This window comes from Hemicordylus capensis, chromosome 4 (assembly GCF_027244095.1).
Source record: "Hemicordylus capensis ecotype Gifberg chromosome 4, rHemCap1.1.pri, whole genome shotgun sequence".
Classification (NCBI taxonomy): domain Eukaryota; kingdom Metazoa; phylum Chordata; class Lepidosauria; order Squamata; family Cordylidae; genus Hemicordylus; species Hemicordylus capensis.
In genome coordinates, this window is record NC_069660.1 from 169,856,869 (window position 1) to 169,873,541 (window position 16,673).

At 44.5% G+C, this 16,673-nt stretch overlaps 2 long non-coding RNA genes across 16 annotated transcripts in view; one reads left to right on the top strand and one right to left on the bottom strand.

The window, feature by feature from the left end:
- Positions 1-16,673, bottom strand: part of LOC128322712 (uncharacterized) — a 255,068-nt gene that overhangs the window by 25,523 nt on the left and 212,872 nt on the right. The gene's annotated exons all lie outside the window — the stretch shown is intronic.
- The window catches only part of LOC128322713 (uncharacterized), an 80,309-nt gene that overhangs the window by 12,256 nt on the left and 51,380 nt on the right, over positions 1-16,673 (top strand). Inside the window, exon 3 of one of the 2 annotated variants that reach the window (XR_008305921.1) lies at positions 2,367-3,319. The exons of the other annotated variant lie outside the window; for it this stretch is intronic. This is a non-coding gene — a long non-coding RNA (uncharacterized LOC128322713). Of the gene's footprint in view, positions 1-2,366; positions 3,320-16,673 lie in introns of those variants that run through there. 2 annotated transcript variants of the gene reach the window in all.

Sequence of the window (16,673 nt, forward strand, 5' to 3'; positions counted from 1 at the left end):
AAATGGGAACAGGACTATGATACTGGAGGGAGAGCCAGCTGTGTTGAGAAAACTGAACAAAGCACAGATTTGCATCTGCATGACAAATGGAGAAGGAAGTATGGGAGCAGCAGCTTTTTCCTCTTTAAAATATGCTGTGGTATGGGAATTGGGTAAATTCTCACTTAGGACGTATCATACCACTGGGGTTTTTTCACAGTCAGGGCATAAGAAGGGAGAGGTGCGTGTTAGAGAAGGTAGGGAGACAGACTCTGTATAATGCTACAATAGAGGAAAACTAACAAATATTGTCAGTCTTTGGGGCTGTTCTCACGAGCAGCAAAAATCGGTCTAGGAGAGCCTAGCCCAATTTTTGCTGCTCGTGTAAACCCCTGGACTCACAGGCAAGCCTGGTGGCTTACAAGCGGCTAGCCCGCTTTTGTAGCTCTCCCCTAAAACCAGGTTTGTGGAGCGAGCACTCTACAAACCTGGTTTTACAGATCGTGAGTAGCCGCGACGTGGCTCCGCGCCATGGTTTCTCACGAATAGACCCCCGGAGGGGAGGCGAAAAGCTCGTGCAGGGCATACTGGAGCTTCCAGGGGCCACGCAGCCCCCAAACTCCCCAGCCCCTGCCGGCTCCATCATGGAGCTGGCAACTGTGTGGCCCGCTCTCCCCGCGCACCCTCCAAAACCGGGTCTCACTGATTGTGAGACCCGGCTCTTTGTCTGTCTGTCTGTCACACATGCGCACACAAACAAAACACAGTACTGCTCTGTCATTCTATGTAAGAAAACAGCAGCAAATCCTATAGAAAACATGGACACCTTTCCATATGTATCATCAAAGAAAAAAGGAACACTCTAGGATTTCCCATTCTCTGGTAGGTGACACAAGATGGCTGTTACATTACATTAACATGGTGATGGGCTGAAAAGCAGTATATAAATGTTTGTTGTAGGAGTCTAAAAAAAGATGCAGCAAAAAAAGAACTGCACACCAACATAAACTACTACTACAACAAATATTTTTATACCTCTTTGTAGCAAATAGCGGATTTAAGCCCAGCCTTTGTCTCAAGTCAAGTCCACATGGGGGAAAGAAAAATGTGGGTTCATTCCCTCCATGTTTGCTCAACAAAGGCTATTCATTTAAAACTTAACTGTTTATTGGTAATCGCTGCCACCACACCCACTTTTAACAAGAGTTTAATCCCTCCCTGGTGTGGGCGAAATTCCAGGGAAACTCTCCTTCATTTACCAATGGAAAAATACAGAAAACCTTTTCCATGCAGTCTACATGCGAAGAGCAAGCTTGGTAGGTTGCTGAACAATTAACATTGAGGCATGTTTGCACCAGAGTAAAATGCCTTTTTCCTGAGTTAAATATCCACTCAGAGGCAGGTGAAATGTAAACAACAAAAAGAGAAAAACTATTCAAAATACTACAGACTGCTTCAGTCTGAGGATCTCTCAGCTTTGAGTTACCATTAAAAAGAAATACTCAGTACTTTACAAGATTACTACCAAGAACACCCCAGCTGGTATTTGAAGTGGCACGCTTTAAAAATCATGGTTACCCAGTTGCAAGGATAATTCAAAAAGCACCCCTAGTTGCAAGGAACCTTTAAAAGCCCCTTTACATGGTACAGGGACTTCTACAGAGCACTAGTTAGATAAAAAGGGCTCAGGCTAGGGTTTCTTAGAAGGTTACGTTACAAATAAAACACAATAGACCAGTTGTAAGGATTTACATAGCACCAAAATTAAGTAATCTAACACAGGCTAACTAACACATGGTTCCCTGGCTAAACCTTTCCAAAGCCAAAAAGCCCTGGCTTCCTTCCCCTTTGAACTCACCCCAAGCTCCAGGAGAGAATTCAAGCTTCCTGCAATCCTTTCTCTCAAGGATCTGCCGATGTGCTTCCATGAGTGGATTCTTCAGGCCACCTTTCAACCATGAGGCAGCAAACTCCATTGCTCCTCACTAAGCCTTCTGCCCATCTTCTCTCCTCCCCTTCTACTCCTTCTGAGAACCAAGACCCCCTTCACTTCCTGCTGCCAGACCCTCTAGGTCCTGGTCACCATGTGCTGAGTGACTGATCCCTGCCTTACAGACAGGACAGGGTTCACTTCTAGTTTAGGGGTGGGGGCTGATCACCACACACTTTATAAACCATTTGGCTTTGTATTTTATTTTGTGGACAAAGGAAAGAAATTCTCAGATTGGTGCAAGTCAGCAGAGTCTAAAATGGTTAAAAAAGGAACCTGAACTACTTGCAGAAGGGAATTAGGGAGATCAACTTGTCCATAGCTGACATCTCCAACTAAGATTTCATTTCCTCTTAAACTATCACTAGCATACCACATGTTTATCCTGTCCTTACAGCTGATACTCTCTGCAGAGCTTGAAGGTGGGGTCCTAGCAGATGTATCCCAGATAACATACCATGCATATATTCTTAGGACCAGACAGTCTCTCTGAGCTAACCACCCAGCATCAGCACAAATAACCCAGCAGAGAAGAGCCACAATCGACACAATCTGCTGTATAATCAGTACACTCTGTAACATTTCTAGATATTTTTGCTTAAGATCACAAGATCTCCTATGAGAGTGTCCTTGAGCCAACATCTGCATTATTCACTCATCTTTTCACAAGAATGTACAGAATAAAAATTAATTTATTAAAAAATGAGTGAGCCAGTTAAAGTGAAGAAAAGTGATAATGATAACGGATGACATCTGCATTCTGGCAAATACTCTGCTCTGGAGCTACCTGGAAAATAAAGGTAAAGGTCTTGTTGTTGTGAATGTCATGGAGGAAGAAGCTCATCTGGTAGCAAGAATGTATGAAGCTAAAACTGGTGAAGGGGAACCAGTTTTGCAAATATCTTTTTGCAAATACCATCAAAAACTCTCTCCTTGATTTGGGGATTCTTTATGAGAGGACTGCGAAGCTGCTCTATCTTTAGAATAACTTCTGATTGACTATCACCCTTGTGATCAGGACAAGAAGTATTGCCCTCATTCTATAAGCATAATTGCCTTTGTGATATCAACATGTAGTTAATCTGATTGGTCACATAGCATTGTGACATCATCATGTCATCTCATGATCTATGATTCACTTGAAGAAGAGGTGATTTTAAAGGAAGATAAGAGGGGAGGATAATTGGGGGAAACGGCTATGAAAAGTTGTGAATAACCACTAAGGCAGGCTTCCCCAAACTGCGGCCCTCCAGATGTTGCTGAACTACAACTCCCAGCATCCCGAGCCACAATTTATTGGGTATGCTGGGTATGCTGGGGGTTGTCGTTCAGCAACATCTGAAGGGCCGCAGTTTGGGGATGCCTGCACTAAGGGCTTTGCAGGGAGTGTTTCCCCAACCAAAATTAATACTTCTGAAGCAAAAATCCAATCCTGGAGAACATTTGATTCACCACTGGCACAACCCATCTTGTGCCTATTGAAGGGAGAAATCAGATCAGTGCCTACATCCAAGACCACTGGGAACCATATGTAAGCTATTATTTGTAAAATACGTACTGGTTTATTGTAAATGTTTGCTGGTCAATGACCGAATAAACTTATAACCATATGTAAGCTGCTTGGTGCTAGGGTTTTGCTTTTGTTTTTGGCCCAAATCCGAAACACCCCATTTTGTTCTTTGTTTGAAATCAGCCAATCCGAAACACCCCAATTTTGTTCTTTGTTCGAAATTGCAAAATCCGAATCAGAAATGTTTTGGATTTTTAAAAAATGGCCCAAGGGCAAAACTAGTGGGTGGAGGTGGTAGTGCCCAATGGGTGGAAGCTGTCACCCAAATTTCAGAGGAATTGGGCAAAGGGCTAATTTTTGGTGAATTTTTGAAGCTTAAGATTTTTCCCATAGGGAATGATGGCACATTTTTTGACATTTCTGCAACAAATTGGAGCCTGTGGCACCACACAACCTATGCAAGCAATCTAGTTTGAATAAAAATGATGATGATGCTAGAAGTCACAATATGACCCAATCTTCATTGCAAAGAAGAAGGGGGGGGGGAGAGAACACCAGGATGCCCATCCATGAAGTCCCCCAAATACAGCACAACAACAACCATTTGAATTGCATAATATATATATACATTGTAACTAGGAAACAGATACAAGGGAACAGGTAGGGAGCAGTAAGGGAACATAGACACAAGCAGATACAAACAATATAACTAGTTCCCAGAATAGATACAATTAACTAATACAACAATAGTGACTAGGGAAGATCATACAATAGACTGCTGAGCAGAGAATATCAGTTATGGGGCAGAGGGCAGGCTTCTGTTTTTTAAAAGCCCCCCCCCCAAAAAATCTTTGGAATGGAGAAAAAGACAGAATTGGGGGTTTTTTAACCACAAGACTACACTACCCTTAACCACCTAATAGTATGGGGATCCCACCCACACAGAACCCCTGTTTAAACTTCTTCTAAACTAAACACTCAACTTTTTAAATTCACTTGCAACCCCAAAACTCCCTCAAACAGGAAAAAAACCCAAGAATACAGAATTCCAGAGGGAGTGTGTGTGTGTGTGTGTGTGTGTGTGTGTGAGAGAGAGAGAGAGAGAGAGAGAGAGAGAGAGAGAGAGAGAGAGAGAGAGAGAGAGAGAATGAGGGTAAACTCACACAATCTAGGTGTGTCCAGTTGTCTATGTTCTGGTCTCTGAGTCTACTCTTCTTCAATCTTCTTCTCAGTATTCAGGTTTGTGGGGGCTGGGGCAAAAGCCTTGAAAATCTGGGGGGAAAAGGGGTGGGTGGCCACTGGCCACAGGGGCTGGGGCTGGGGCTGGTGGCACTGGTGGCTGGCACAGACAGACACAGCAGGCACAGGCAGGCAGCGATTCTCTCATGGGGGTGAAAAAAAATCTTCTGGAGCAAAAAGCAATGCAGCATATAAATCCATTCCAAGGCTGGCATGCAGTAGCCAGGGCAGGCTGGGCTCAGGCTGGCAACAAGGCAGGCATAGGCAATGGAATGGCATTTCTCAAGGGGATGAAAAAAATTCTTCTGGAACAAAAAAGCAATGCAGCCAATAAATCTATTCCCAGACTGGCATGCAGTAGCCATAGGAGGCTGGCAGGCTGGGCTCAGGATGGCAACAAGGCAGACAGGCATAGGCAATGGCATGGCATCATCATGGCAACTTGAGGCATGCCATGCAATGCAAACTAGTTCTCTCTCTCTCTCCTCTCTCTCTCTCTTTCTCTTCAATGAGGCAGAAAGGCAGAATAGTGAATGAGTAACTAACGTTGAATGAACTGAAAACCCCCTCCTTGAACTCCACCCCCACCCTTGCCCCTGCTTCAACCCTGCCCCTGGCCAATGTGGGGTCAGTAAAGAGTGGCAAGAGGCAAAAGAGCCAGTGGGGAACAAGGATGGCATCATCAGCAGGTCAGCCCATGCTTTAGGTCACCAATCAGAAGGCTAGAAGGGCAGGGAATTCAAAGAGATGTCAAACACAAAATGGAGACTGACTCAAAGATTGCCACAAAATGGAGGTCCAAAACAACAAAATGTTAGCCAAAACAGGGACATTTTGTTTTGTGTACAAAACGTTCGTATTTGAAAAATGGGTGTTTTGTTTTGTCTACAAAACACCCGAAACAAAGTTTCAAGTACAAAACGTTTTGTAACCAAAACGTTCCACACATCCCTACTTGGTGCTCTTCAAAAGACAAGTGGGATATAAATGTAAGAAATAAGAAAAGCCACGAGACTAAGGAAGTAGATTTTTTGAAGAACTAGGTCTTCTTGAACAGTCTGAATATGATGCACAAATGGGGATGCACGTTTCTCTTTGATGTCACCAGTTAGTGTGTGTAACCGGAGCTGGTTTGGAGCCAAAACAAGGAAGAAAGTGGCTTCCTTTTGCAAACCATTTGCAAACCTACACCACTTCAGTCTGCACCTGGACATTTAATGATTGGAATCCTCCAGGGGCGTAACAAGGAGAGAGTGAGCCTGTGTTCACATGGTAAACACAGTTGACCATGCCATTGTAGAATCCAGAAGAAAGAGTTGTGGTATGCAAGGACAAGGCAGTGGAGTTGAGTCAGGAATAATTAGTGGTTTATTGAGACAGATACTATGTACAGAGAGGCAAGTGCAGTCTGCCTTCAGTGCTTTTGCTGCTGGCTGTTAGTTAGCCCCACCTCTACTCCAGGACTGGAATACATGTAACACATACATTCAAAATCTGGCCTGGATCAATGAATGGATTCAATAAAAGCTCCACAGCCACCTACTCGCTCCCCCACTCTCTCCTCCAGCTGGCCACCTGCTCACCCAACTAGCACCACTGATGCTGGTTGCCTCTGCTTTCTGCCTCCCAACTCCCAGGTCTGCTCCTCCCCTGGAATCGCCACAAAAAATATTCTTTGCATGCTGTGCTAGAACCCTTCTCCCTGACATCTAGTTTTCTATGTACAGAGCAGCATTAAGTCAAGTCCTGCAGTGGTACAGATTTATTTTTTAAAATCAAATTTGTACACAGCCCCAAACTTCCGTCTCATACAATAACATAAAACAAGTTAAACAATTTAAAAGTAAAAAACAAATTAAAAAAATTAAAAGCTGAAAGAGCTTGAGTGAAGAGGTGAGTTTTCAAATGCTTTTTAAAAATTGCCAGAGATGGGGAGGGCTGTATTGCAGAAGAGAGCGCATTCCACAATCTTTAGGCAGCAACCAAGAAGGCTTGTCCCCGTGTGGCCACCAGCCGAACTGGTGGCAACTGGAGGTCCCTCCAGACAACCTCAATGGGTGGTGGGGGTCATAGTGAAGAAGACATTCTCTTAAATACCCAGGGCCCAAGACATTTATAAACAGCACTTTGTATTTTGCCCAGAAACCTATTGGCAGCCAGTGTAGCTCTATCAGCAAAGGAGTGATGTGGTCTCTCTGAGATGACCCAGAGACCAACCTGGCCACTGCCTTCTGTACCAACTAGAGTTTCCGGACTTAGTACAAAGGCAGCCCCACACAGAGTACATTGCAGAAGTCAAGTCTGGAGGTTAGCAGCATATGTACCACTGTTTTGAGATCGTTCATCTCAAGAAATGGATGCAGCTGGCATATCAGTCAAAGCTGATAGGAAGCCCCTCCGGCCACCGCCTCAACCTGAGATATCAGGGAGAGGTGTGGATCCAGAAGTACTCTCAGACTGTGTACCTGTTCCTTTTGGGGAAGTGTGACCTCATCTAGAATAGGTAGATCAAAATCATTTCTGGAGTTCTGATCCCACACAATAAGTACCTCCGTCTTATCTGGATTTAGTCTCAGTTTATTCTCCCTCATCCAGCCCATTACCGCTTCCAGGCAGGCATTTAAGGAGGTTATGCCATCTCCTGATGATGTTGACAGATCTGCATGTCATCAATACAGTATACTGATAAAACCCTGCACCAAATCCCCTGATGATCTCTCCCAGCGATTTCATGTAGATGTTAAAGAGCATTGGAGACAGTATGGAGCCCTGAGGGACACCATTCATAAGCTCCAATTTTGAAGAGCAACAGTCTACAATCAGCACCATCTGGAATCTGTCTGAGAGGTAGGAGTAGAACCACTGTAAAACAGTGCCTCCCACCCCTAACACTCTCAAGACACTATGGTCAATAGTATTGACCATACTGAGAGGAGAGCTGGTCTTGTGGTAGCAAGCATGACTTGTCCCCTTAGCTAAGCAGGGTCTGCCCTGGTTGCATATGAATGGGAGACTTAATGTGTGAGCACTGTAAGATATTCCCCTTAGGGGATGGAGCTGCTCTGGGAAGAGCAGAAGGTTCCAAGTTCCCTCCCTGGCATCTCCAAGATACGGCTGAGAGAGATTCCTGCCTGCAATCTTGGAGAAGCAACTGCCAGTCTATGTAGACAATACTGAGCTAGATGGACCTATGGTCTGACTCAGCATATGGCAGCTTCCTACAGTATGTTCCTATGAAAGCCGCTGAGAGATCCAAAAAGACCAACAGAGTCACACTTCCTCTGTCAATTCCAAATTGGAGATAATCCATCAGTCTGACCAAGGCAGTCTCCACCCCATAGCCTGCCCGAAAGCCAGTTTAAAATGGATATAGATAATCAGTTTCCTCCAAGAACGTCTGGAGCTGAGAGGCCACCACCCTCTCAATTACTTTGCCCAGCCATGGGAGGCTGGAGACAGGCCTATAGTTGCCTAACTCTGAGGGATCTAATGCAGGCTTCTTTAGAATAAGTCTAATAATTGCCTCCTTAAGACAAGGAGGCATCCTGCACTTCCCAGAGAAGCATTTATGATTTCTATCAGGCCTCCTACAACAGACTCCCAACAAGCTATGTTGGGCAAGGGTCAAGAGGACAAGTGGTAGGCTTCATCATTCCAAGCAGCTAGTCCACATCCTCAGGAGTCACAAATTGAAATCGATCTAGTCGAACCACATAAGAGGAGTTGCTGGACACTTTCAATTCAGACACCACAGTAATTTTGGAGTCTTCATCTAAGTCAGTCCGAATACGAGAGATTTTATCTTCAAAGAACTCATTAAACACATCACAGTGGGTAACTGATAGCTCCAAATTCTGATTCAAGGAACAGGGGGCACGTACTAGCCCCCTCACAACCCTGAACAACTCCACTGGACGTGAACTTGCAGATGCAATACGGGCAGAAAAGAACCACTTCTTTGCCACATGTATTGCCTGACCATAGATCTTTAAATGTGCTCTATGTCATAATCTGTCAGATTTGAGTTGTGTCCTCCTCACTTGTGCTCCAGTCACCTACCTTGCCACTTCTGCCACCGTAAATCTTCTGTACACCAAGGGGCCAATTTTGAAGCGGGTCAGAGGGAATGCTTAGGAGCAATCATGTCTACTGCCCTGGCGAGCATGTTGGTCCAGTTCTCCACCAGGGCATCAACAGGATCACTGGCAGAGCCAACATTAAATCCATCCAAGGTTTTTTGGAATCCTGTTGCATCCAATAACCAACTGAGCCACCTGCCACAGCCCCCTTCCTTAAAAAGCCTCCCAGAATCTCTCCTCTCATGAAGGACTCTGGGCAAGGCTGGTGTAATCAGCACCTGCAGGTGGTAAAAGTCAGGCACTTGAGGAAGGGGAAGGTTTCCAGTCAGGCCAGTAGAGCTGTGCTGGTCTAAGCTGTTACAGCCTGCAAGCGAAAGGTGGGGAGAGGCAGCTGTAAATCTCCCAGCCATCTGGTAAAAGAGACTTGATGGTAAAACTCAAAGCTCACCCCCTTCGGTCGTCTTCACATGCAGTGATGGATTAATGGAGAGGCAGAGTAGGCATTTGCCTACGGTGGCAAAATTTGAGGAGCAGCAAATTTTGCCTCTCCTCAAATTTTGCTGCCGTCTTTGTGGGGAGCGGCAACTACAGCAAAGGTGGAGTGGGCAAGGAGAAAGTTTCCCCATTTACCTTATTTTTTAAAAGGCAAACCTTTTTTGTTTAAGGTAAAAGGGCAGCAAAACTCTTTTTGCCTATGAGTGGCAAAAAGCTTAGTCTGCCACTGTTCATATGTATCTGAGTGAGAACTAAGCCGATTTTTTTCATTAAGACCATAAGAAGAGCTCTGCTAGATCAGAGCTCAGCTCCATCTGTTTCATACAGGGGCCATCCTAATATTCTGGAAGCCAAATGGCAGGACATGAAAGCAATAGCCCTCCCTGACTGTTGGTCCTAGCAGGGGGTGTACAGAGGTATCCTATTTCTAGAACTGGAAGTGCCATGTAGCCATCATAGTCAATAGCCATTGATGGGTCTGTCCTCAGTGAACTTGTCTGAACACTAACATTTCCTCTAATTGTGATCTCGGGGACGGGGGAGGTATTTGTGAACCAAAAGACAAATAATATATTAAAAAACAAAATCAAGCAGTCCTTTGAGCTTCTGGGAGCTTTCAGGGCTTCCAGAATGTTCAAGGCAAACAGAAATAAGAAAATGCCATACTTAAAACTCATCTTATTGTCTGGAAAAGGAGAGTTCTCTTTTTGTTCAGGGAGGGGTGGAGATGCCATTGCTGCCCAGTGACAGCTATGCTAAAATCCTGAGTTTCCCCCTTGTATTCTCTGGGCAGTTATCACTCCCATTCCAGAGAAGAAAAATCAAGAAATAGAAGGGTCTAAGAAATAGGGATGTGAGAGTGGATTCATGGTTCATTCAAATGAGAGTGGATTCATGGTGTCTCATTGAAAATCTAATTTGCTATCATAGAATCCACACTCAGAACACCTCAGAAACAACAGTACCCTGTACCCCATGGGTTAGCAACCCATGGGGGTGGTTGGCACCCTATGTGCACTACACCACTACTCGCTCTGGGCCACCCCATCACCCCCCAAGTGCACTTATGGGGCTGCTGAAAGCTCCGTTATACCTTATGAGGAAAAACCTTAAAGACACGTAAAATTCAACAATTCACCAAAAATCAGCCCTTTGCCAAAATCCTTTGAAAAAATTCAGGTAGCTTCCTTGCCCCTACCTGGCACTACCACCAACCCCACACTGCTCTAGGCCACCCCTTTCCCCCTGACGTGAAGCGATACACCCTCCATTATACTTAATGGGGGGAAACCTTAAAGACACGTAAACTTCAACAATTCACCAAAAATCAGCCCTTTGCCCAATCACTCTGCAATTGGGGTGGTAGCCTCCACCCATTAGGCACTACCACTCCACCCCACTATTTTGTCCCAGATCCCACGTTATGCCCCCAATCTGCCCCAAAGACACTAAAACTTCAAAAATTCACCAAAAATCAGCCCTCTGCCCAATCCCTCTGCAGTTTGGGTGGTAGCTTCCACCCATTAGGTACTACCACCCCACCCCACTCTTTTGGCCCCAGGACCCATTTTTAAAATCTGAATTGATTTGGATTTGGATTCGGATTTGGATTAATTCGGATCTGAATCGAATCAGGGGTGATTCGGAAGGGCCAGATTCAGATACAAAACGAATCGGGGGTGTTTCGATTTGGATCCGAATCGAAACACCGAAAATCCGAATTGCACACCCCTACTGAGAAACCAGAAGTCAGACAAATTGTGTGAATTGAGTGTATGACTCAGAACAGTTGAGAGAGAATGTTCCAAACCACAGGAAAATAAAGGAGGGCAGGGAAGGAAGAGCAAAAATTGGTCTGCTAACAGGTTAGTAAGTATCTTGAAGGGGGTAGTTTGGTGTATATGTGTGGGTATGGGTGTGTGTGCCATGAAGTTTTTAAAAACCTCCCTTCTCTGCACTATACAGGGATGTTTCAGTAGAAAAAAGGTGATGTGCAAGGTATGAGCAGGGCTCCTGTTCCAGGAGGAGCTAAGCTTCTTAGTAAATATCTATACTAAACAGTATAGTCTTCATGTTCCCTTCCCTTTTTAACAGAGAAATATTGCCCCCTGACCTCACCACCCCACCCTCAAAATCATACTTGTGTGGGACTGTTTGGGTGCAGGGCTCTTTGAAGGGTGGTGGTGCCATTGCTATCTGAAGAAGCGCTGGCATGGCATGGCATCATGTAAAGGGATTTAAATGCCCTTTCCATGCCGAGGGCAGATGGATGGCTCTGAAATGCACGATCACAATCAACACCCCCACTTCAAGATAGTGGCCAATTGTGGCCACTCTGCTGATGTGCTGACTCTCTGCCCACAGTGTGGCCATGGAGCTTGCTGGGATCAGCCTCAGTGGCCAAGCAGCAGGGACGGGCTCATCTCTCCTGAAACTGAAGGTTGGTGGGCCACAATTGGATGAATGTCTGTGGTGAGATTTACAGTTTAAAATTGAAACTGCGGGTTTGACAACCTCCAGTTTTGTGTTACGTCTGAATTAGGACAGAGTCTTTTTGTCATGGCTTAAAAGTGCATTTACCCAGTCAGTGGGAGTGTAGCTGAAGTCACTCATTATTACATTTTCTCTTTTGGCTGCCTTGCCAATTCTATTATAGCTCATTTTAGCTCTCACCATGAAAGCAGTGTATGGAGACAGTAGTAGCCATGAGGGAGGGTGGACGAGAGGACATTCCCATTTCCCACTCACCACTCTGCTGCCGCCTGCCACAAAAATGGCAGGTTATAATGGCATTGCCACATCCTGCCTTTCCAAATAAATCAGTCCAACACTGAGAGATGGGCATCTTGTCATAATCACTTCATCTCCATATATTCATAGGAACAAAGGAAGCTGCTATACATTGAGTCAGACCATAGGTTCCTCTAGCTCAGTCTTGTCTACACAGACTGGCAGTGGCTTCTCCATGGTTTCAGGCAGGAATCTCAGCCCTATTTTGGAGATGCCAGGGAGGGAACTTGGAACCTAGATGCTCTTCCCAGAGTGGCTCCATCCCCTAAGGGATCTTACAGTGCTCACACATTAAGTCTCCCATTCATATGCAACCAGGGTGGACCCTGCTTAGCTAAGGAGACAAGTCATGCTTGCTACCACAAGACCAGCTCTCCTCCTTTGTTGGTGTTCCTTTGTTGACGTTCTAACCTTCCTGCTCCTTGGACACAGAAGGTAAGCTAGCTGCCTTGGTGCCTTTGTCTGGTGTGTTCTTAACCACATCATTGTGGGATTGGTTGATTGAGTTACACCTGCCCTGCCTGCCTCACTCCTGATTGGTGGAGCCCTTGCTCTAGCCATGCCTATAATGGCAACCTTGAAAATGCTGTCCTGTGGCTTCTGGCCAGCTCCTCCCATCGAGGCTGCCCATGGGAATGCCCTGCATTGGGAGTATGCAAACCTGCAATTAGATTTTACTGTGAAGGCATTAGTTAAACATTTCAAACTTCTTTTCTGCTTGCTTTTTTCCTGTAAACCACATTTACTGGTCTTAATTTCCAGTAAAGTATCTCCCATGTTTGAACTATGGGGCTCAATGTGCATGCTTGACAGCACTGGAATAATTTCCCCCTGTGTGCCTTATACTCATTCATTCTACCATTTAAACAAGGGGGAGCTCCAGATGACCTCACTCTATAGTACTGGAGGATGCTGCCGCTCATGCTAAGTTAGAGAACCCAGAGATATTCAGTGCCTCCTACTGGGTTAAAGGGCTACAGGAAAGAGGTGGTGGCAGCAGAAACCCAGGGAAAAACTTGAGGTTTTTCATGAACCTTTAGAAGCAAGCTTTGCCCCAGTTTTTTGAAACCCACTATATCTTCTCTACGGCACCAAGCACTTTTGTTCTCCTATCATGGTTCAGAGGTTTCAGGCATTAACATATACACATCTACACACTGAGGTCATTCATACAACCAAAAACTGTGCCTTCCCCAGGTTTGGGAGCTGTGTCTCCCTTTGCATATTTACAATGTATATAAATATTAGTCATATTCCATATTGTCTCCCTATGCAAATGTCTTTGGTATGTTCCTTTTCCCTAACAATCCATTGTCTTTGAACAGCTGCCATATCTTTTGATGTGCTCATTACCAAATTCTATACAACCCCCCATTTAAGCAACCTGGTATATGCACACCCACATGGTTATTCACCCTGCTAACTTGGCAAAGAGGCACCTTTTACCGTGGTGATTCTCTTTATTTAGCAGGGGGAGAGTAACTGGCCCTGTCCACCCCCAGCACAGTACTTCCAGTGACTGTTGCTGGTGTGTATCTTATGTTGCTTTTAGATTGTGAGCCCTTTGGGGACAGGGATCCCTCTTATTTATTTATTATTTCTCTATGTAAACCGCTCTGAGCCATTTTTGGAAGGGCGGTATAGAAATTGAATTATTATTATTTCTTCTTTACACAATCAGACAGGTGTTATTGACTGGTTGGTTTTATCCAGACATCAAGTCCTTCCCAAGGACCTGGGATGCCAGAATTTTATTGTCAATGGTTATAGATATCGTCGCAGAATATAGGCTGTTCCCAGTAAAGCTGCTTTTTGTAACTGGCTGATGGTGATTTTTGTGGCCCCTATGGTGTTGAGGTGCTCTTCAAGGTCTTTTGGAACTGCACCCAGGGCGCCAATTACCACTGGGATTATGGAATTACCACTGGGATTATTTTGGTCTTCTTCTGCCACAGCCTTTTAATTTCAATTTGTAGATCTTTGTATTTGGTGATTTTTTTTCTATTTCTTTTTCTTCTATTCTGCTATCCCCTGGTATTGCTATGTCGATGATGATGATGATGATGATGATGATGATTCCAAACCAGCTGCTCCCCAGCTGCTGTTTGCTTCCTGCTGTTTGCTTCCTGAAGAAGTCAGTTAAATAACTGTTCTGTGACCTTTTTGGTATATAAGTATCAACAATCTGGTTCCATTGCAGTTCAAGTGGATCCTGTCTCTTTAGTGCAGATGTGTCCTATCCTTAAATGTTCAGTGCCTAACACCACCTAGAAAATAAAGTTATTTCTGTGGCGCATGCATCCATTGCTATTGAGAGTGAATAAAAGATCCCTGCAGGATCAAACCAAAGGCTTGTCCTGTAGTTAAGGGGTAGGCAACTTTGGCTCTCCAGCTGTTGCTGAACTATAACTCCCATCACCCCCAGCCACAATTAATGGGAAGTTTAGTTCAACAACAGCTAGAGTGTCAAAGTTGCCTACTCCTGTTCTAGTCCATGATCCTTCTTTAGCCAGATGTTTCCAGGAAGTCCTCAAGCAAGGCATGAAAGGAGCCGCCCTTCCTCCTTACTTGTTCCCTGCCCCAGAAACTCATATTCAGAGTTATACTGCCTGGATGTTATATTGTACTGTCATAGCAAATAGGCATTGCTATCAATTATTGGACCTATGCTCCAAGAATTTGTCTTATCTCCTTTTAAAACTATCTTTCCAAGGCATGCTAAGTAGAAAGTGGGTATACACAAGAGTCCAAGGGGCCTACTAAAATAGTACCCTGTGGCATCAGGAGTTAGCTCTATAAGCAACTACACTAGGTGAATGGCACCTTCCCCCCACCTACCCACACCATTTAGTGACATTTTAAATCTTCTATGAATGTTATTATTTGTTATTACTTCCACATGATACCATCCCAGGGCAGGAGTGTCCATGTAGTTTTTTTCAAAATAAGTGGCAAACATCAGCAAGGTAAGGCTAGCCCCTCCCTTAGAGCAGAGGAAAATACAGTAAAATAGTATTTTACTACAAAACACAGTACAAAAATAGTACAAAATATACAGTACAAATACAGTACAAAAATAGTAAGCATATGGCCTTCCATGTTCATGTAGGATCCCTCTTAGTAGGGAGAACTTGTGAGAGATGCATGTTCTCTCTCGCAAAGAATCTGGGAACCTGTTTGTCCATCTTCCACAGTACAGTATCTAACCATGAAAGGACTTCTCTTGTACAGTTCAGCAATCACATGCAGCTTAGCTCCAAACAACATGTTCACACAAACCGATCTGGAAGTGCCTCTTTTTCTTCAGTCAAAAAAGAGGAGCACATGGGGTGCAAACCCAGTTGGGACCAAGGTAAGCAGGAAGAGGCAGGTCTGCTGTTTTCGTATGCCCCACTTTGCCATTGAAAACTGCCCCCAGTGATTTGTTCCTGAATTAGAAATTACTGCGTTCTGGGGCTTCAGGGGATGGAGTGAGATTTTTGCAGGAAAAAAGGATGCAGAGAAAGAGTAAATGTCCTTCTCGCTGACCACCTTGTCACAATCTTTCCCCCCACCCACCACCACAAGTCCATGACAGCCAAAGTAGTGGCACTACTAGAATAGTTTTTTGGGCAGGGTACTGAAAGCAACCTGATGAGTACAAAGAATAGGGATAGGGCCAGGAACATTGCCTCTGACTGGTCCTAGGCCACATTAAATAGGAATGAGTAAAGGGCCTCTGAATAGCACAGAATACCTTTCCTCAGGGCTGCCTTTTAAAGTAACAACAAAAAGTGGTAATTCTGTATGGACATGATAAAAGAATGAAATAATTCCCTGTGAGAAGCTTTGTATTTGCATTTTGCATCACAATTGGGGAATAGCTATGTTCACTATTGTGGGGCCCAGGGGACTGATTTACCACCAAGTTGAATGGCAAGTGTGGGTGAAAGCCAGAACACACCGGAAAGAGCCCCTTAAAAATCAAACTGGATCCCAAAACCAGCGGGATGTGTTAGAGACACTGGAGAACATTATTTTAGCACTGAAATATTTCCAATATTCAACTTTTATTAAGCTCTTCAGAATCAAAAATGGACTGGAACAGCCCAGAATGCCTTGCAAAAGCCTAGCCTATTAACCCATTCAGAGCCAGAATAGTGGAACAGCTTGAAACAGCCCAGAATAGTAAAATTGCATTCCCAAAACAGTGGAATGGACTGCAGACACTGGAGAAGAATATTGTAGCACTGAAATATTTCCAGTCTTGCACTTTTATGAACCCCTTCAGTGAAAAGAAATGGACTGGAATGGTGCAACCACCTGAAACATCCCAGAACGGCTCCCAGCTGTCAAGCTACATGCTAAAAACAGTGGAATGGCAAGCAGATAATAAAAAGAATATTGAAGCACTGAAATATTCCAGTATTACGCTTCTGTTAATCCCTTCGGTGCCCAAAATGGATCGGAATGGTGCAACATCCAGAAACAGCCCAGAACAGCCCCCAAACTATCAACTATATCCCAGAAACAGTGGAATGGTCTGCATATGCTAGAGAATAATATTGCAGAACTGACATCCTTTCAGTATTACACTTTAATTAATTTCTTC